The following is a 10,412-nucleotide window of genomic DNA, read 5'->3' as shown; positions in this document are numbered from 1 at the left end:
GAGCGGAGCGAGCTGCGAGAGCGGGCGGGGGCGGGGTGGCCGGGCGCGCCCAACGCGCGGGCGGCGGGGGGACCGCAGACGGACACAGGTGGGGGAAGCAGTGCGCACGAGCGCAAGCTCCGCGCCGTCGGTCCCCGCGGGTGGTGCGCGGCTGCGGGCTCTGCAGTGGAGCGGTCGCGGGCGGGCGGGCGGCGCGGAGCGGCTCTCTTGCAGGCGGCGCCTGGCGCGTCCCCCCCTACGCCTGCCTAGCTCGATGGTACGGCCCGCCGGCGCGGGGGAGCCCGGCGCCGCGGCCTTGCCCCGCCCCTCGCAGGAGCGCGCGGCGCATGCGCTGCCCGCCCGCCCGCCTCTAGCACCGCCCGCGCCTCAGTCACATGGCGGTCTCGGTTGGAGATCGCGTGCGAGCTGCTGTCGGTCGGCGGAGAGCGGGCTGCCCCGCCGGGACGGGGCTCTCGGCTCCCCGCAGCTCCCGGAGCCGGGACGGTGCCAGGACGGTGCYGCCTGCCCCCGCGGGGCGGCCCCGAGCGGTACCGCCCGCTCTCTCCTGCTCCCTCCTGCTGGCGGCCGTTACGGCGCGCGCCCGCCGCCCTGCTCCCCCGAGGCGGGACATGGCGCCCGCACCAACGCTCCGTCCTTAGCGCCTCTSCCCCGCGCCCCCGTCCTCCTTTCGCTCCATGACCTGGCTGTGCCGTCTCCCCCCAGCAGCACTTGTGCTGCTCCAGCTCTAACCTTACCTACAAGTAGTCCTACACCCAACTAGTGAARAAAACACCCCCTGGCCCCTCCAGAAGAGCTCGTCCCACATCAGCTTCTGCTTCCAGACTCCCCAGCACYGGGAGGGTCTGCAGTCACAGGCAGTGGTGCTGCTGGAAGCACCAGCTGCATCTCCCATATCACTGCGCACTCAGACAGGGTCCCTGCTCCAGACAGGACTCAAAACATGTTTGGCCATGCACGCGGCAATTACGTTTCCCCAAATTAAAGCAAGCTACAAGATCAAAGTAGCTGTGGTTTTTATATATAGGGCTTGGTGGYGCCTGCATCAAGTTTCAGTATCAAATCTACCAACGAAGTTTTCTGTGCCTGGAGTTCAGTTACAGACAGACGCTAGAGGAAGAAATATGTAGTTAAACTGGTCACAGTTAGGTCAATAGCTACAGCTTTGTGTGCGTGTATTTGCATCAATTCCAGGGTTCTCAGTTCTTACGATTCGAGGCCAGATATATCCAAGCCTGGGGGTGTCTCTTCAGTCACCAACAGTCGCCAACAGAAGATTCCTTTGCCCACACAAGTCTCATATCCTGGTTTTAGGGACTTGCACTCAATTCAAAAGTCATGGTTCCTTGATTAATTAAAGATTCTGAGAGTGCCTTTGAACCCTAATTCACATGGACCTTTATAGATTATGCAAATACCTACCCTTTATCACTGTCACTCACCAAAACCAGCATGGGCCCAAACAGAAGTTAGATCTTTGCTCCCACGATCAGGAAGTTTTCACCACTGTAGATACCTAGCGCGAAATTAGGTTCTCTTGATTAATTAACTTTCTTCGTATTGTTACAGAGAACCAACTGCAAAGTATGCTTAAGTTAAGCACTGACAAATAAACAACACACTTTCAAGATAAACCTGGGACACACTGAAATAAAAATTGCTTCTTCATTTTTTTCTCCCTCTTTAATGCTGTAATGGAAGGAGACTGTTTGATCGTGTAGCCAAGTATTTTAGCGTATGTAGAAAGTATTTGCCATATTATCTTTGGAATTCTTTAATCATAGATATAACACAGACATAAAAAAAAATTCTTATAGCTTGCAATGCATCTGACTTTATGCTACAAACTACAGCAAAACCCATGCATCCGTTTTCCACAATAAGCATGATACTATTCACTCACTGGTAACATTTTTTTTTTTTGACACAGTCTACATTATGCAGTCTGCARTTAAATGGAATTATACTTGATACTGGAAGCTCCATGCATTATTGGTTACCTAGTATATTAACACAGTTTTCCCTCAAGCATACAGAATTTCACTGGTCAGCTCCTTGGTTTTGTAGTTGCCTAATAAGCAAGGAATATTTTTACTTGCACTATACAGGAAATTCAATACAAACGAGAAAGTACTGCCAAAGTTCTCCTTGGGGGCTTTATGTAAAGAAAGTAAAATTCTTTGCTTAATGTTATATAATTAGTTTCAAGTGGCTACTCAACCTGGTATAGAAACAGCTCTTTTTGGTTTAATTTAAGGCAGTGACATTAGCTAAGTCAAAAGAAATCACTTTGCTTCAAATGAAAAATGACTATATGCATCTTCTATTATTTATATTATTTTTTTTTCTCAGCATTTAGAAAATTTCCTAGAATAGCAGCTTGCATCAGACGGAGTCAGGTACAGACAAGCCTAAAAGCTACCCTTTAACCTGAGAGATGTGAATTAGCTTGTTAAATTGCAATAATCCAGTATGACACTGGAGACATAATCTGATTCAATAGGTCAAGAATGCTTAAATATTAAGTTTCAAGTATTTTAGCCCATAGTTTGGGCAAAAATCAGTGAGAAAGCAATACACAAATTTTAACCCTTTGTTGTTAGCGAACTTGAAGGAAAAGTCCACTCAATAAGGAAAACCCTATCATTACTTTGACTTCGTTCTTCTAAATYCACATCTATCTGATGTGTTCCTTGTCTTTGATCTAACTACAGTAAAAAGAAAGACACCCTAACCAAGCACCTCCTCTCTATTTACCTCTCTGTTGTGCAGTTCTTGCGCATCAGTTGGTGGAATGACTACTGGTGCAGCCTGTTCTAGCAACTTTCATCACCCTCTTCAGGGCTGAGCAAAATGTACACATTGGTGATGTGAGGAAAAACAGAGCTCAAAACTATTTTTCCTTATATCTTGATGGTACTGCAAAACCCATCTGAATTTCTGTTTTCTTCTTTTCTCATTTTAATTATAACATTTGTGAAAAAATCCAAGAGTACTGACTTAAACYTGGGAGTGGAAAAGAGAAATTATTTAACTTTTCAAATGTTGACATCTTGCTCTGATCAGTAGCACAAAGCTGCCCAAAGTTTTTGATTAATAGCTCCTTTAAGGCGTGTTTTTTATAAAACTCAGTTAGCTTTATCTATAGTAATGGCCAGCTAAGTGGGAAAGTTCTAGTTCATGGAAGAGAACTGGCAGAAAACTATGCTGTTGGCTTTTTTTTTTTCCCTTTGGGGTGGATTTTTTTTGTTCTTGATTTCTGTTATGATTATACAGTTGGATGCTTTAGTCAGTTCATTGTGGAGTCACAGAAAAGCTGGTGTCAGAGCAAGGGAAGCAATGGGACCATGGTACTGGAGGTAGAAGGTGATAGAGCAGAACCTCAACCTTAGTAATGTCTGTCTGCTGATACAAAATCCCCAGATTAAGGGCATATCAAGAGACAAGAGCACTGTGCAGTGCTGAAGTATTGACGTATTGAATTGAATTGAAGAACTGAAGAATATTGAAGTATTATAACCTCTAAGTCACTTCCTTACTTCTTCTCTCCCCCAGGAACTGAACAGGTCATAGCTGATAAGACCTTCTCCTCCTTGCATTATTCACACTCCCTCCTGATTCCCTGATTAACCCTGAAAAAACATATAATCAATGCTAATTTTGCATGYCTGGCCTGCCATGTGAAGTGTTAATAAAATAAAACTGTATCTGTTTAAGGAAAATTCAGTACYAGTTCAACTTAAATCCATTTTAAAATCAATTTAAACTCTTGTGAGGCACCATGTGAACAAAACAGTGACAAGTTAGCTTTGATTTAAAGTGATGCCATTCTTTAGAAACTAACCTGATATAAAGCAATGTCCACATAGATATTTGTATCAGTTACCAAAAAAAAAAACAAAAAACTAAAGTAAACAGGTGCAAACTTCCATGCAGTCCAAGGCTCTCGATTTGAATTTCCTATTTGATTGAGTCTTGGAAATAGATATGTTGGCAATGAATAAAAATAGAATAAATGKAATTCTGGAATCAGTGGATGGTTCAGTGCTAGGGGGACAAGCCTGCTAGCCATTCAGTTTCATACTTGTGTACCAGTGCCACGTTAAAAGAAAAAAATAAAAGACTGGTTGAAGATGGATGTGTCTGAGGAGACATGCAGCTATGAGCATGCAGATGAGATCTTTGGTTCTTCTCTTTATTTCTGCTGTACAGGAATTATTAGCAAGCTGTGGATCAGCAATCTCATTATTGCAAAGTCATGAATGTTCCTTCTCTCCTCATCTGTTTTTACTGTGAATACATCACAGGTGCAATGTACCACAGCATTTCTTTGCAGCACAGCAAACCTGACTGTCAAAGAATAGAAGCAAAAGAGAACAAACAGCATTTTTACAAAACAAGTCCTGAGGAAAGGTTTGTCACTTAGAAGTTTGTAGAAAAAGATTTTTATTCTGGAAGCTCATTGGGAAAAAAAAATCTTTAGCTCTCGCAAATACCAAGATACGTATTATATCTTAGGTTAATGTCACATTAGAAATGATATTAATTTTACATGTCAGAGCCTGTGATTTACTGGTAACTTCCTGAAATCATACTGTGTGCAGATTAAAATATCATATTGTATATATGGTGTATGTATTGGCATTTTACCAGCAACACTKCTGAGAAATACACTTTAGAAAAGGAAATAAGTTCTTCTTACTCCTTTCTGCCATCGTTTTGCCTGGAGCCGTTGATGTTGATGTGCTGGCTGTACAGTTGCTTCTCTGGCAAGTTTACTGTTTCCTCACCTCACCCTACTACATAAGCAGATTTCTTCAGGAATATCACATTCCTGCAGGTGGAGACTGGGAGATCAAAGCACTTGGAGGGCAAGCCAAAACAAGTTTCTTGGCATTGAAAAGTCCGAGGAGCAAACTAAGAGAGAGCTCTTGTTTTGCACAGAAGAAAAAGAGATAAAAACTCCCTGTTAGGTGTCTATAACCTGTGCYCTTGCAATTTTGTATGCTGTGTAGTCAGTTTTAGCCCTTGGTATATCTGATTTTAGGGTTAAATGTTGTCATGGCCACATCTATGTTATTGKACCATGTGGTACTTTTCTGTTTCCAGATTTGACTGTGCAGGCAAACGGCAGGGAGTCTGTGCTGAGACAAGGCTCTCTTTCATGCAGCTCCCTAATCTCCTCAGTCCCTTTTCTGGCTGCTACACAGGTCGTAGGTACCTTGACCATCACAAATCAGTTCTGGGCACACAAGCAGGCATGGTGGTGCCTCTCTATGCTGCAGTCATCAGTGTGAGGAGTGTAGGGACCAGTATTCTCCAAAACATAGAGCAATGAGGTGACTATGTAGAGTCAGATCTTCCAGGTAGTCATTTGCCATCACAGTAATATATCCACTGGCCTAAATTTAAGTGTCCACTCGCCTAAAGCTAAGAAGGAGATAAGCATGAAATGTAAGTGCATAGGACAATGTTATAGGGTCATCCTCTAAAGTGGCCAGGAGGAATGGTGGGTATATAGCCTGCTTTAGCAGGGTTATGGACAAGAACAATCTGTGACGACCAAGTATCCTGATTCTTCCATACCTCCCATCTCAAGTGGCCCTCTCTCTGACTTTTTCCCAGTATTGCTAATTCCAAAGTCTCATGGAGGCCAAACATGTCTGTATTTTAGGTGTTCCTTGATAACCTAGGTATACAAAAAGGGGAAGGGAAAAAGGAAAAAAGGAACAGGTGAAAAAAGATTCAGTAGGTTCAGTGTTGATCTGATGGCGACATGAGAAGAAAACTCAAATAGAGCCTCAAACTGAATTCTTTAATTTGAAGCTTTGCTAGTTTATGTTGAGCTTTTTTCTTTCTTTTTTTTTTCTTTTTTTTTTTTTCCCCTCACAGGTGGTTTACTTATGCCTAAATGTCTATGCAAACAAATAGGATAGCATGTAAACTAATTATACCAGTTGAGGATATGGACAAGTAACATTCCAAGGGATTTCCAGAATAGTTACTTTCACTTCAGTTTTCTTAAGTAGACAAATCTATTTTGAGAGCAGTCAGTTCTTGTTTCTATCACCACTACTGTACTCATGTCAAAAGATTTAACAATTATAAATATGTCTTGAATCTCACAAGAGACCTGGGTCTTAAAGCAGAATACAGCAGATAGCAAAGGCCYTACTTCTGACATGAAAAGCAAATAGCAGAACTAAATCTATTCATCTTTTTTTCAGCTCAGATATTTAATATTTTGTCATACACAGTACGAATGGCTCAGGTTACTCAGTCATACATAACCTATAGTCTAGTTCTGCACTAACTAACGTTTTGTTAAGCCCCAAATTAAAGAAGAGTTTAATCCATGTAGCATCCTTTATTATTTAGGTTTTTAGGTGGTAACTATTGAACATCCTGAATTGAGGTGCTGATATGGAGTCCTCACAATGTTGTGAGCCACATTCTTGAACTGCAGGATAAATATATGAAGATGCATCTGTCTACCACCTATTCCAGGGATGGGAAAGAAATATGTACAGATCTGTTTAACAAACAGCTACAGAAACAAATGTTTTCAAACTCTCAACTTAAGAAAAGCAGATAGTGATTTTATCCATTAGAGAATCCAACCAGTGAAGTTACTGCATTTCAAACAAGTGGCAGATTCTCTGTTGTCTAGTGTTCACTAGTTTCCAAAGACTAATAGAGGATTACGCCAAAGCTCATGTTTTTCAAGAGAAAAAAAAAACAAATCAAGTCACATTTCTTGGCACTTTTTTAAAAGAAAAAAATTGATTTTCATTGCACCTGAAGACAAGTTCAGTCTCATTTTAAGCTGTTATTCTAAGCTTTGAAGTGAACCCCTCAGGGGGATATACTCCACATCAAGTAGGTATATACAACTGAAACTTAAATGGTGGGAAGAAGGGTGTTTTTTAGTTATTGTGCTGTTTTTAGCCATGCCTAGAAGTGTTCCATGAGTATTCTGGAGTACAGGAAGGACTCTGTGTACTTCTGTCCCTGACACTTCTTGAAGCTGTACAGACAAYTGGCTGAGTCACCTTCTGAAACAGAGAAAAAGCAATCAGCACATACCAGTAGATGCTACTAACTGAGTATAATAACTCAGTCCTTCCTCTAAACCTAATGTTCTCTTCCAAATCTGCAGCTGAAAAAGCAGAGAGAACTGCTTCTRTATTGTCTTTGGAAACCACTTGTAGAGACTGTTACAGTTTCTCAGAGTTGGAAGATGGGATAAGAGTCTGATGGTTTCCTGGAGAATATCCCTTCATTTGACCTTCTTCCTTTTTTTAGGGAGGCATCGAAATTGGTATTTGTGTTAGACTTTGCCCAAAGAGTCATACGAACTAATTCATTCATTTTTCAAATCCCTACAGTGCTACTTTGATAAGTGAAAAATGATGGCTGTGACATGGTCTCTATAAATTATATTTCCTTTTTGTTTTATGTCATGGCATTGTAAGCAGATAAACACTGACACATATAAATTGTTCTACTTGATTATTCCCAGGGTGTGTCCAAGTGAGAGAGCTGTAGGCTGTAAAACCTTGTTTGTACTCAGAAATAAACCAAAACTCAGCTCCAGCTTGGCAAAGTTAGAATCTTTTTCTAAACCTTTTACAGTTATATTCAGTTTCTACGGTTGTATTCATTCAACTGTCACAATCACCTGCATTACACTGTAATGTAACTCCTTGATAATGATACATCATACACATGCATATAATGATTATATAATGGGACAATGATTATATTATGGGGGTAAGTCCTTGAAGTAGGGAGYAGAGGTTCTGAATGAAGCTATTACGAGAGAGTCCTTGAAATATTCTTCGGGCAGTTGTCTGTTGTCAACAAACATCTAGAATTTTCATTAATTTTCATTAATAATTTTTTATTCAGGGGTCATATAAAGAAAAAAAAAGACGTTGTATTACCTTTATAAGTTGATGGGATGCCATCTCCAGAAGAATATTCAGAGGATGAGGCATGTGATTGGTGCATGCGTGGTCTTCTGAATAAGCTCTTCCACAAAAGCCACCACAAGCCACCCCAAAAGCAATGTTGAGATTCCTGAGCTCAGTAGTCCTGCCAGAATAACATGTATTCTTGGCTCAGCTTCAACTTGTAAACACATCATATCRCTGGTAAGTATACTTAGGTTCCTTTATGACTGGGAGCAGGAATAAGCATGATGACATTGCAGGCTTTCTTTTTCTTTCTACGGTAAGTAGTGGTAGAAGGGTATTGACATTTCAAATATTATCAATTACTAGCTAAGTTGGTTCTCACTGAGATGGATGCAGGAAATCATTCCTCAGAACATTTTAGTTAAGATTCTGAAAGTGCAAGCAGATGCCTTTACATATGTTACAGTCTCTTCACATGTTTGAATGCATCTCACCGACCACATTAGCCAGAGATATCATTCTAACAGAGATAGCAACAAACAAAGACACTTCCACTCACTACCCAAGTCTTTAGGATCTGGAGAACAAATAAATAACATTTAAAAGATGCCAATATATCTTAATGTTTACTGGCTAAATCCATACTCTGCATATGATAACTATTAATATTCAAAGATGTGTTGCAAGAGATATGTTTTAATGCATTTAGAATAAATGGCTGAAATTCTTTTGCCAGCAATATTCCTCCATGGCTGAAAGACCTAGTAATCTAAAGAAAATAGATAACTGTTCTCCTACATGAGAAACACAAGGGATAAAATGAATTATATGGTTTATATAGACAATTTCACAAAGAGAAAAAAAAAAACAAGGAGGGGCAGCAGAGGGGCCAGTGAATGACTTAGTATGGAGCAGGATTTGCTCATTATATTACTTGAAGTAACTGAAAAGTTAATTTGTCATCCATAACAAGACATAAATGTGTTTTTTATCTATTTTGCAGAAGTAATTCAATCAGTTTTCTTTTATATGTATTTAGTGGATTGCATTACTTTTCCTGGCTCTGAAATATTTCTGTACATCTGTTAGTAATATCTTTCTTATTATGATATATTTAGGACATATATATTATTAGGGATGAAGATCTGTGAATCTTAATTAAAATATTAGTCAAGTTCTGCTGCTGATGTCAATTTATCTAAGTATTTATTTTCAGTGACTTCAGAAGTTCCCTTCCTTTTCCTTTTGCAGCATTGATATTACTATTGATATTATTAGTAAATCCCAATGGAATAAATCCTACACTGCAGTCAGAGGAATAAAGCCAGCAAAGGATTCACATTTAGTTAAGTGCCCATTATTAAAATACCCCCAAAACTCTGTTAGGAGTCAGAAAAATAGACTCATGGTAGAGGAAAGCTGAAAAGAAAGCCTGATTGGGAGAAAGACCACACATTTCATAGATACACATTAGCAATAAATCCCTGATTCACTGTTTCAAAGCAACGTATGCACTCAAACAAACAAACTCCTAAGGCTCAAAAAGCTCCTAAGTCTCCTCCCTATACTAGCTCTTTCAGGATCAGGAAATCCTGAGTCCTTTTCTGCACATCTGCTACAAAAGTCTTGAACAATGCTGCTTTTCTTCCTTCAGACACTTCCTGTGTATCATCGTTGTGTATATCGTTTAGCTGGGAAGATACGGATGAATATTTCCCCTGGAAGAGGAAGGAAAATTCTCCTTCCCAGAGGTGCAATTCCACAGAAGAGTTTGAGCCAATTGAGTAGGCTGCTACTAGCAAACCCTGCTGCCACCTTCTTCTCCCCTCCTTCTTGATTCATTCCATTTCCAGGAACTAATTATAATAATTTCCTGGAACTAATTACAATATACCCCACCCTCACATGCATGTGCCCTCTGTCACTTCGATGGTCACTGGTGGTCTTTTTGAGACCCCCTGGTGGTTGTCTTCCCGGAAGTCACTTCCACATATGGCTTTATTTTGACTCAGTAGGCTCTTTTCTGGTTCTATTGTCCTTCTTCAGCCAGTTCCACGATGATAAGGTGGTCCTTTTCTTCATCTTCTATGGTTGTTTGCTCCTTTTGTCTGTATTCTCTCATAATATACCAGCAACATCTGCTGTTTTGTCCATATCGTCTCATAATATACCAGAAAAAAACAGTGAAATTATGTCCTTGGGTGCATCTTCTTCTGGGGATTCTCATAAAAGAAGTGCCATGGGCTTCAAGGAATGCTCGAGGCATTTAACCAAGGCTTTCTAAATACCAGGTGGGAAGGAGTGAAGAAAAGGGAGCCAGAGCCTGACCCACATGCAAATCCCCAAGGACACTGCTAGCATAGGACATAATATWGAGGTGAGCATATAGAGTGTTCCTGTGAAATGCCTTTCCTCCGGAGTGCTGCTGCCAGCATCACCATGCCGGACATGCCCAGAGATGCCGCATGCACCATGATGACGCAGAGCACGAGTGCC

The sequence above is a fragment of the Nothoprocta perdicaria genome, unplaced genomic scaffold (genome assembly GCF_003342845.1).
Source record: "Nothoprocta perdicaria isolate Ctin4 unplaced genomic scaffold, notPer1 scaffold_293, whole genome shotgun sequence".
Taxonomy (NCBI): domain Eukaryota; kingdom Metazoa; phylum Chordata; class Aves; order Tinamiformes; family Tinamidae; genus Nothoprocta; species Nothoprocta perdicaria.
This window is presented reverse-complemented; position numbering follows the sequence as displayed.